This window comes from Anolis carolinensis, chromosome 5 (assembly GCF_035594765.1).
Source record: "Anolis carolinensis isolate JA03-04 chromosome 5, rAnoCar3.1.pri, whole genome shotgun sequence".
NCBI classification, from domain to species: Eukaryota; Metazoa; Chordata; class Lepidosauria; order Squamata; family Dactyloidae; genus Anolis; species Anolis carolinensis.
The window spans coordinates 159,795,963-159,807,782 of NC_085845.1; the positions used below are offsets into that span (position 1 = coordinate 159,795,963).

Sequence of the window (11,820 nt, forward strand, 5' to 3'; positions counted from 1 at the left end):
GTCAAAGTTTTTGTTTTGTTTTGTTTTACAAGATAAAATCTTCCTCTCTCTACATATTTTTTCAAATGTATCCATGTGTTAAACAATCACACAATTTACATGGTAAATATATTTTTAGGTGTATGATTAATTGGACACATTAAGAATGCAACTTTAGGTACTGTTCCATTACCTGCACAGAGGGCATTAGGGGGTGCTAGAGAGAAAAGGACAGTCCATTTTATGGGGGAGGAGTTGAAGGAGGAAAACAATTTCCCCCATTTTCACTGATCATGCCCCCTTCTCCTTCCCATATCATAAACTAGGGTTGTTTCCACGATGGGGACATGGATGGGGGAAATAACAAGAAAACAGGGGGAAATGGTTTTCCTCCTTCAACCCACCCTCCACCCCCACTAAACTTAGTCATTATAATCTGTGAAATAATAATAGAAATAATTATGCCTTTTAACAACCATTTCTTTTCTCATAGATATAACCACCCCAGATACTAACTGCATTTTAGAAATTAAGTATTTTCCTCATCCAACCTGTGGTCAAATTGCATTCATTTTTCTGATACAGCATTGAAAATAACTTCCATTTCTTCTTTGTCCATCTTAGAAAATTGCTAGGGACTCTTGTATCTTTTAAGTTCCATAATAAAAATCCTGTGTGAAACCTTGCTTTCAATTTTACAGCTTTCTTTTTTTTCATCATCTCATTTCTTGAATAGTGAAATGAATAGGAAAAAATATGCTAATGTTGTCAAAAGTGGGATAACCAAAAAAAAAAAACCCTAAATAAATAAGGACCAGAAAAATGTAGAAAAAATGGAAAGGGCATTAGTTTGAAAACAAAAGAAGTTTTATTCTCCAGAAGTGTGCAATAAATTCACACTTGACCAATCCATTGTACTATTCCAGGAAAAGGCAACAGATCAGCAGATGGAGTTATATACTAATGTGTAACCAACCATCAAGTCAACTGTGCTGGTAATCACATTTGACCTAAATTAACAGGTATCGATGATTAAGTATGCTTCTCTGTTATCAGCATGGGGCAATTGAGGGGCGTGGGCAGGGGGGAGAAAATCCACTCTGATATTTAAAAATCTATTACAATTGCTCCAAAGCTAGGAAGTTAGTTTTCACTACAATGGCAGGAGAGGAGAAAGAGAAACTGTCAGTCATTAAAATGGAAGGCATATAGCACCGGGGCCGTCTGCAGAAGAAATTGGATTTCTGTGTCTAGGTCCTCCTGATTCCTTTTTATTCCACAAAGCAAATTGCTTTGCCATGGCTTCAGTGTAAAATGGGGAAAGGCTTCAGCTGACAGAGATAACATTAAAAGCTCATTAGGAGCCGTGCATTGTATTCTCTGCTGAACAATGTGTATTAGGAGGCCAGCTCTTGTAAAAGGCAAAACTCATTTTCAAAGCGTTATGCAATGCTAGGTGCTTGTTCATTCACAGCTATTCCCCTCATGCCCCCCTCCTTGTCTTCAGTCCCAGTGTATTCCCTTTTCCAATTTCAATTTCTTTGTGTCCAGAATATCACACTTTTAACATTTTATGGACAGCTCTGTTCTTTCAGAGAGAATGAAGTTGGGTTGGTGACAACTACATACACACACATATCCTTGTCATACACACATACAACTCTTGTTTAATTTGTTAAGCCCTTTAGCTCCTCTCATGACTTATTTGTGTGACAAGGGGATTGCCCATAGAAAGAGTCCTGGGGCCACACCACTGGTCCTTGTTCTTGGTATAGATATATGGATTCTATATAATTTATTCTTCAATTGTTATATCATTTTGATTGTTAACATTTAGTTTCTACTGCAAGAGATTCAATGTAGGGCATAAGGAAATCAGTTCAACCTCGGAAAGCAGCCAGTAAGTCTCTCTGGCAGGTTCCTAGAATCATAGAATCATAGAATAGTAGAGTTGGAAGAGACCTCAAGGGCCATCTAGTCCAACCCCCCGCTAAGAAGCAGGAAATCGCATTCAAAGCACCCCCGACAGATGGCCATCCAGCCTCTGCTTAAAAGCCTCCAAAGAAGGAGCCTCCACCACGGCCCGGGGGAGAGAGTTCCACTGCCGAACAGCCCTCACAGTGAGGAAGTTCTTCCTGATGTTCAGGTGGAATCTCCTTTCCTGTAGTTTGAAGCCATTGTTCCGTGTCCTAGTCTGCAGGGCAGCAGAAAATAAGCTTGCTCCCTCCTCCCTATGACTTCCCCTCACATATTTGTACATGGCTATCATGTCTCCTCTCAGCCTTCTCTTCTGCAGGCTAAACATGCCCAGCTCTTTAAGCCTCTCCTCATAGGGCTTGTTCTCCAGACCCTTAATCATTTTAGTTGCCCTCCTCTGGACGCTTTCCAGCTTGTCAGCATCTCCCTTCATCTGCGGTGCCCAAAACTGGACACAGTATTCCAGGTGTGGTCTGACCAAGGCAGAATAGAGGGGGAGCATGACTTCCCTGGATCTAGACGTTATTCCCCTATTGATGCAGGCCAAAATCCCATTGGCTTTTTTAGCTGCCGCATCACATTGTAGGCTCATGTTTAACTTGTTGTCCACGAGGACTCCAAGATCTTTTTCGCACACACTGCTGTCAAGCCAGGCGTCCCCCATTCTGTATCTTTGATTTCCATTTTTTCTGCCGAAGTGAAGTATCTTGCATTTGTCCCTGTTGAACTTCATTTTGTTAATGTTGTCAATGCCTTTGTCAATGCCTTTGTTGTTGTGGCAGGCAATAACGGGACCAGAATTGGTTATTCTGGTGATGCTTTGAACCAAGGTTGGCAGTTCTGGAGATGGGGCATTTACATCTCATTACAGGCCAAGCTGTCACAACTTTGTGTGGCTTGAAGATACTCTACATTACATCCAGGTGCCACTTTAGCTGATTTTAGGACCTCTTTTTCCAAAATGTTCAGGGCTAGCATAAATGTTCATGCATGGGTGGGAGCCATTTACATTATGGAATTACAAATCCACAGCAAAGCCAATTGTTATAGCTATCTGGAGGGTTAAGTATTTCCCATCTTAGTCTAAGTAAGTAAATCCTAAATTATTATGACATGTATTTCCATCATGCTATCAAAAGAATATGTGATTCTATGAGTGCATTGACACTGCAGAAGCAATGCAGTTTGACACCAAGTTAACTACCATGGCTCAATGCTATAGAATCATGGGAGCTGTAGTTTCACAAGTTCTTTAGCCTTCTCACAAGATAATGCTGGTGCCCCAACAACCTAAAAATCCCATTTGACAAGTAACAGAATAGCATGAATCCCTGTGCCACATGAGCACCCCAATTCCCCCCCCCTTCAGACTCCCTTTCTTTTAATTCCACTAATTGTATTGGGTTTTGATATAATCCTGTATATGGCTTTGACTTAGATTCTTGGCTTAATTGTCTTGATGTCCTGGTAATGCAGTTATCTTAAAGTTTTAAATTTTTAAATTTCCCAACCCTGACACCTGATGTGTTTGTCCGGGACTGTGTCCCTCTTCTTATGAGCTGGTCATTGACTGTAATAAAGTGAACTTGAACTTGAACTTGAATGGCATGAAAAGATGGCATGAATTGACTACATAAAAACATCTCCATGATTGTGCTCGTCCTACATGGCAGGGGGTTGGACTGGATGGCCCTTGGGGCTCTTTCAACTCTTCTATGATTCTATGTCATTATGACTTGTTAGCTAACACAACCATTTGATGAAAAATATAAGAAGAAGAACTAAACCAATAAGATAAAGAGGGGCAGGAAAATATCAACTTTCATAATACACAGTTATAGCAGTATAATGTCACGGTAATTGCCACTGTGAACATTCTATGAGATCCCGGGATTTGTAGTTTGGAGAGGCACTAGAGTTTTCTGGCTGGAAATTCTAAATGCCCTGCTTTATACTGGAAATCCCTGGAATCTATAGGCTGCTGCCATGGTAGCTATAGTGGAATATAGTATTACAATTGTGAAAAGGGCCCCAAGAGTGGACATGTGACCAAAATCCTGAAATTATTTTTACATCCATAAAGAAGAGGAGGGAAAGAAAAGCTGGGGGTCACTATTTGCTCCTAAACAACAAAATCCTAAACAACAAAAACAGAATGTACTCCTCCTGTGGTATCTGAATGATTACAAGGGGTGGGAGTAGAAAGAAAGATTTCCTTGAGTAAGGATAAACGTTCTTCTAGTGAAACTACTAAAACAGACAGAAAACTTCAAGCAGGACCATGTTATTGCTGGACGTATATCATTGTATTCTAAGGGAAATCACATCAAAAGCTCACTAGCCCCATGGGACAGAACAAATAATTTAGTTTGGGTGTGAGTTTGCATGAATCTGCCATGTTCATCAGCAGTGAAAATATCATGTCGGCCAATCTCATAGTAGCTCATTTTAAACTTTTGATAGCATGAAATCATCCCTTTTGGCTAACGACGCTCTCTTTTTTTGCTTATGTTATTTATTTTTCCAACCGGATTTAATAAAACCAAGCAACTTTGTGAAACTGGTAGGTGATAAAAGAACTATCAGAGCCAAAAGAGTTGCTTTTAACTGTAACTTTAAGGTAAACGATACAGCAGGTTCAGTATTTGACTGTATGAGAAAGAGCTAAGTTTTTCTTATCATTTCTTGGTCATGAGCTTCATTCTCTGTGTGGTCTTATGCTTTGACCATTCATATTATACCTTAAAATAGAACAGTAATTAATTAATGTTATTATAACTGGAGAATTATGCCTTTAAAGTGCTTTGGTCTCTTCCCCTGCTTCCTTTGCCTTAGAGCTAATAGGAGTATAAAGTAGATTTGGATCAAGAAGATACTATAGCATAGAAGAAAGGAGTCAGCACAATGAGTGGAAAAAAACAGCTACAACTAAATGGCGACTTGTAGTGACCTAAGATTTGAATTTGTCGGTTTTGAGTGAAGGAAAACAACTCCTCTGATTCCTCTTCTGATTCTCAAGGGGTAAGTTCTGAAAAGAGGTAAAGTAAAGCTTAAAGATATAATTCTATATTGTACCTCCTTACCTAGAAGAATCAGATTAATCTAATCTTTTTAAAAATAAAATAGAATTACAAGCTTGGTAGATGAAGGGAGTTCTATGGCTATAGCATAACTTGATTTCAGTAAGGCCTTTGACAAGGTTCTCTATTATATTCTCATGAAGAAACAGTAAAACGTGGGCTAAACAATGCTTCCCAATGCTTCCTCATCATCCTGGAAAGAAGTGACTAGTGTGGTACCACAGGGATCTGTCCCGGGCTATGCTATGGAATCATGGGAGTTGTAGTGTTGCAAAGTCTTTCCTCTTCTCTGCCAAAGAGTGCTGCTGTCTCACCAAACTACAAATCCCAAGATTCAGTGGCATTGAACAATGGCAGTTAACATATCAAATTCCATTCATTCTATGCATCCTTGGACACAGAGCAACAGTTTCAAATTGAGAAAAACACGCCACCTAAACATTAGAAAGAATTTGTTAGAGTTGTTCAACAGCAGCATTTGGACTCTCAGAATATGATGGAGTGGTTTAGGAAGCTGGGTATGTTTAGCTTGGAGAAGAGAAGGCTAAGGGCACATGTTAGCCACCTTTCAATATTTGAAAGGATGTCACATTGAGGATGTGGCAAGTCGTTTTCTGCTGCTTTTGGAGACTAGGACATGAGCAATTCATTCAAAATTCAGGAAAATATTCTGCCTAAACATTATGAAGAACTTCCTGACCTGGTTGGCAGTGGAATATGCTGCCTCGGAGTGTAGTGGAGTCTCCTTCTCTGGGGGTTTTTAACAGTCTGGGTGGCCATCTGTTGGGAGTGCTTTGATTGTGTCTTGCTGCGTAGAATCATAGAATAATAGATGGCAAAGGTTTGACTAGTCTTTTCCAAGTATGATTCTATGATCATTATTGGAACAGGATTCATTTCTAAGTTGATACACATAGGTTTCTTCTGTCAAAGGCTGCTTCTTTAAAGGTGGCAGGCAAATATTCTACATAAATAAAATTATGGTTGAGTAGCAGGGACGATACCTGAAATCCACAGGTTACATTGAGCCTAACAGGCCATTTGTCCTGTTCACTAGAATTGCTGTATGGGAGTCATACAGCATTTGAGTATTACAGCTATCAGAAGTTCTCTTCAATAAACTGTGCTGGATTGGGCTTCTGGGAATTGTAGTTCAAGCATGAAGACTACGTCCGCTCTTGGGCAGTAAATAATCATATGACAAAACAACTAAACTAGAAAACTCTCCTGAAAGAGTGTTTAATATTTCTTTCTTTTTTAAGGTTCCTTGCATTCTTAATTTAAGAGTAAAATTGTTTTTATAACAAGTTTTGATCTGTCATAAGATTGTGTTTAACTATGTTTCACTTTATATGGGGCTATGCTGAGAATGTGTTTGCCTTACAGCATGCTATTGAAACCATGAGGACAACACCAAATTCACAGAAGGCCAGCATGACTGCAAATCTCCAGGCTCAAGAAGATCAGCAAAAAGGAGAACACAAGGGTCAGTGGATCAGGAATAATGGAGTTCACTGAGTAACGGAGAACTACAACTTGAGTTAAAAGAGCATCTTTAAGGAAGGGGAAGCTTGATATTTCCTAGAAGATGCTGGTTTGATAGTTAGGGGAAAGGATACATGTTGTTCACAGCTAGGACACAGATGGCGGATACACAGCCTTGTACATGTTGATCAGGTACTATTTCTCATCATTCCACATTTATATTCAAGCTGGCTGCTGCTGATGAGAATTGGAATCCACTGGTAGCCTTTAATTGTAGAATCTTGACTGAGTACTTACCTTGTTCTTGAAGTTGACTATGTAAAATGGAGCCAGTTGCTGTCTCAGCTGAAACTTTTGCAGAACTTTTTAAATCAGTGTGGACTGCTATGAATTCTAGGAAGAGATAGATAAACATGTAATAAAATCTCTACTATCATGTTTCACTAGGAAATAGTAATACTTTTCATTCCTTTTTTTTGGCTGAAAAGGTGAGTGTGTGACTATTGATGCCCTGGGTTCCCCAATTTGTTTTTTTTTTTAACTGTCTTACCTCTGAGACAAAGAAGAAGGTGGGAGATATCAGTGCTTGATTAAGCAAGGAAAGGGTGAAAAAAACCATTTTGGGACCCAAAAAGGGGTGCAAATATTATAGAATCAGAGTTGGAAGAGACCACATAGGCCATTTAGTCCAATCCCCTGCCATGCAGGAAATGAGCACTCAAAGTACGCTTGACAGATGGCCATCCAGCCTCTTGTTTAAAAGCTTCCAAGGGAGGAGCTTCTACCACAGTCCGAGAAAGAGAGTTCCACTGTTGGACAGTTCTCTTGGTCAGGAAGTTCACCCTAATGGGTGAATCTCCTTTCCTATAATTTTCTCAGACTCATTGCTCTGAGTCCTGGTCTCCAGGGCAGCAGAAGACAAGCCTTCTCCTTCTTCTTTATGTCAGCCTTTCAAATGCGGTAAAATATGGTATATGCCACCCAAATAATAGAGGAATAACTGCACTGAGCCTATTCACTTCCTTCATATACATAATCATAACTCATATATTTGAATATGTAACTTAATCAAAATTCAATTCTATTTATGGGTGAATCAGTTTTTAGGATTGCATCTTCTAAACATGGCATTGATCTGAATCTTCAGAAGTGGATGAACTGTTTTTCCCTTTATAATGTTTGCTAACATAAAATGTGTTGCTGGTTTTTTTTTAAGTAATCGTAGCCCAGTTGCTTTGCTTTGTTTGCCTTATAAACACTTAGGTAAAGGGATTAAAATAAGTTTTTTAAAAACCTCTATAAAATAGTAAATTATAAGCATATCTGTCCTGGCAATTACAAATGTTCATCGTCTTGATGATACAGTTTTCACCTCATGCTTTTATCACATAAAATAGTTCAGTGACCAGTAACTGTAGTTGCTTTTCTCTATGCAGTGGGCAGCCCTGAAAAGAGTGAAGAAATTCAAAAACCATCCCAGAACGTTGGGTATGTTGTCTGTTGGGTCTTTTGACAAACTTCATAACCAGTATTCTTTTCTTAACCTTGGTATATTTACTCTTGTATCTATTGTTTGTGTATATGCCTGTGCATCACCTATGAGTAAGACTACCAGATCATTTCTATTTGTTTGTTACTGGGAGCAGGAACAAAGCTTCATTGCTTGTTATCTCACATGAGTGACAAAAAAAGTGACCCAGTCATACACAGGTTCAAAGTGTTGGAAAATAAGATGAATGGAGGTACAGGGAAAGAAAAGAATGGGGAAAACATAAAATAGTATTCCTCTTTGTAGTTGAGGAAGGGAGAATTTTCAGGCTGGGTTACAAATAAGAGATAATGCCAAATTAGGTTCATGGATTTGAATCCCCTTCTATGTAAGGGAGACTTGGCTCCTTCTACACAACTGTATAAAATCCACATTGAACTGGATGATATGGCAGTGTGGACTCAGATAATCCAGGACCCTTCCACACAGCCATATCACCCAGAATATCAAGGCAGAAAATCCCACAGTATCGGCTTTGAACTACACATATGCCATATATTCCTGCTCAAAGCAGATAATGTGAGATTTTATTCAGCTGTGTGGAAGGGGACCCAGTTCAAAGCAGATATTGTAGGTTATCACTAAGGGCCCTTAGTGAAATCGAGATATATCCTTGAGCTGACATCTTGGTTGGGTTGCTGACCTGAAGGCTGCCAGGTTCAAATCCAGAGAAGCCTCCCACAAGGATGGTAAAAACATCAGGGTGTCCCCTGGGCAACATCCTTGCAGACGGCCAATTTTCTCACTCCAGAAGCAACTCCGGTTGCTCCTGACACACACACACACAAAAAAGCTGACATCTTGCCTAAGGATTCTTTTAAGCCCCTTAAAGGACTCAGAAAGAAGCCAAGGGATGGAAGATGCATGGTGCTTTCAAGAGGACCGATGATAGAATATTGTACTGGTGTGTTCTGTATAATGAGTCCTCCGTTAATTTTTATATACAAAACTAAATTTACAGGAGACAAGCAAGTTATAAAAGAGCGCTTGGTGATCTAGAGGATGAACAAGAGAAGCTCTCTCCACCAAGAAAAAAGGTTCCGTCTCCTTACCTTGCCAGCAGTCTAGAGGCATAATCCTAAAACGTTTAGCTATGCAGCCTCTAATTATATTTCATGGAATTATATATTTTGGTTGGTACTTTCTATTCACATTGCTTATTTGAAGGCTGAGGCCTTATCAAGACACTCCTTTTTAAGGACTATTGTGATCTTACGTTATGTTTTTTATATGCTCAATTTTATGAAATATGAATATCATATCTGATGGCTGAAGAAATGCAAAGTATAATGCCACCAGATGTCTGTCCCTTAGACCAGGGCTTCTTAAACTTTTCCATTCATACTCCCTTTTGCCTGATAAATTTTACATGACTCCGGGTATATAGGTATATATAAAATAAGTATGAAAATCTAACATTTACTGATAAGAAATCAGCATTTGTAAGGTTTGCTAAACAGGCTGATTTTCCTTTTTATGAAGTACAGCTGACGCATCTGCATAGTCCACTGTAAACACTGCACAATAGATTTGTGTAAATGTCAAAAATAGCTACTATGTGGTGTTCAGAAAACTTATTGTTTCCAAATTTTTCAGTACCCCAACATTGAACTAAAGGGACCCCATTTGGGACCGGGAGCCACAGTTTAAGAAGCAGTGCCTTAGACTATGTGCAGAAAGCTTTCTCAAATTATAGATGAGTTTGGGTACATTGCCCAGGTCAGGAAACAGATAAGTATAGGTAAACATATTTTGGGTTCATCTACACACTTGACCATTCACAGGATGGCATGGAGGAGCAATCCACCATGATTGGTTTAACCCCTGCATTTCACCCAGGAAAATCTGAGGTAACCCTTTACTGCGCTGCAGAAGATTTCAATTTTTCCACATTCCAGGGCAAAATTGGTTCCGCAGGATGCATTGTAGACACCTGGTCTTGCTGACATGCTTTGTAGGATTTGGAGTGAGGGGTTACTTAAAAATGCCTTAAAGGCATGCCTGGCTAGCAGCGGAGCTATTTGACCAGGGAGGGATAACCTCCTGTGCCTATGGAGCGCTTGTAAGTATGTTTCTCTGCACTTGGAACACACACAAACACACACACAATGAGCAAATTGAGGCCAGAAACATACTCACCTTCCTGGGCTTAAAATAGTTCCATACCTTTCAATGTAATAACCTCCACAGCAAAACCATTTCCAAGATGCATTATAGTGTCCATGTATGTGGGCCCTTTGTTTTTGTAATACTGTATATCTAAATCTGAAATGCATCTTTTGTTACTGAAGTGTGTTAAAAATTGTAGCAATGGCCTAGGATTGTCCTGAAGGTGATTTAGAATGACGGCGTAATATCTGTCATTTTAACCAGAAGCTACTCAGGTTGCTCCTGACACGGAAAAAAAACCCTGTCAGCATGGCTCTTGATCTGCAGAAGATATTGTACCATAGAATAATAGCCAGGACACATGATTCTGGCCTTTTCAGTCCTGCAACATTTCATGCATGGATTGATTTTCAATAAGAAATAATTTAGCCATCTGTAACATGTGATAGATTATTTGTTCATTAAACAGCCTGGGCAAAGGCAATAACAGGCTGGGATTTCAACTGTTAATGTTCTTATGTGTCTATGCAGCAGCTTCAATGGCAAACAGTTGCTGATGCCCAAAACTCCATCACAGAAAAATCGCCAGAAAAAGAGTCGTATTTCATCTGCTAAGCACGACCAGTTTGTCAAAAAGAGGTAGGGTGGAATATTATATGGAGGTCAAGTTGACAATGAGTGATGGGGTAATTTACAATTGACATTCTAAGTTGACATTTGGGGAAAATATTGAGATTGGAAGAAAGCCGGCATCATGTAATGCTTGAGTGTTAAAAAAAAAAAAGGTTCTTGAACAACCAGAGTTGGAATCTTCGCTTGTTCGTGGAAACTCACTAGGTGCCCTTGGGCAAATAACACATTTTCAACCTCAGGAAAGTAATGGCAAACTCCTTTTGGGGGGAAAATGTGATGGGGCCACATCAGTTACCCACACAAATCAGTGCTTCTGAAAACAACTGGGAAACTTTGTACAGATTTATTTGGATACCAAAGCTTAATGCTCCATTAAGATTCAACTGCACACTGAAAATTCCAGGTTCTGATCTATCTGAAATTTCTTTGACCTTAGAAGGGTTTTGAAGCTTACCTGCTGTCTGCAGTGAATTAAAAATTCTTCAATATATCTGCTATCTTTTCTGAAAAGAAAAGAAATAAAGAAGAAACAGTGATATAAGATAACGGTGCAACTGCCTGTCCTTTAAATATCTTGTTTTACATGTATAGAGCTTTCAGACATTAACAAACTACCAGTTTAGTTCTCCATGCATCAGATATCATGTGCAGAAGAAGGCAGTAATGGAAAGCCTCATTCAAGTCTATACAAAATTTCCCATTTTGATCATAGTGAGATTTACGAGTGATGTGTAATGTGTGAGGTTGTGGGTTCATTATCATGTTGGGACTGACAACAGCAGGATTTTGTTAAGTTTCATATTGAAACATCTATCAGTTCAATTAATGAAAAATGTATCAAAAACTTCATGTAGATAAATAGAGAAGTTGGTACTTCTCCAAGATCTTCCAGGGAGGCCCTCCTCTCACTTCCATCTTCCTCACAATTGGGTCTGGTGGGGACGAAAGAGGGGGGCCTTCTCAGCCATGGCCTCCAGACTCTGGAAATCCCTCACCAGGGAGATTAGG

The 11,820-nt window shown here is 39.4% G+C and overlaps 1 non-coding gene across 1 annotated transcript; it reads left to right on the forward strand.

The window, feature by feature from the left end:
• The first annotated feature begins 4,876 nt into the window (after positions 1-4,876).
• Positions 4,877-9,849, forward strand: LOC103278878 (uncharacterized). The gene is made up of 4 exons (XR_010006776.1): positions 4,877-4,977; positions 6,423-6,522; positions 7,958-8,009; positions 9,032-9,849. It is a non-coding gene; the product is annotated as an uncharacterized LOC103278878 (transcript).
• The last annotated feature ends 1,971 nt before the right edge of the window (positions 9,850-11,820 follow it).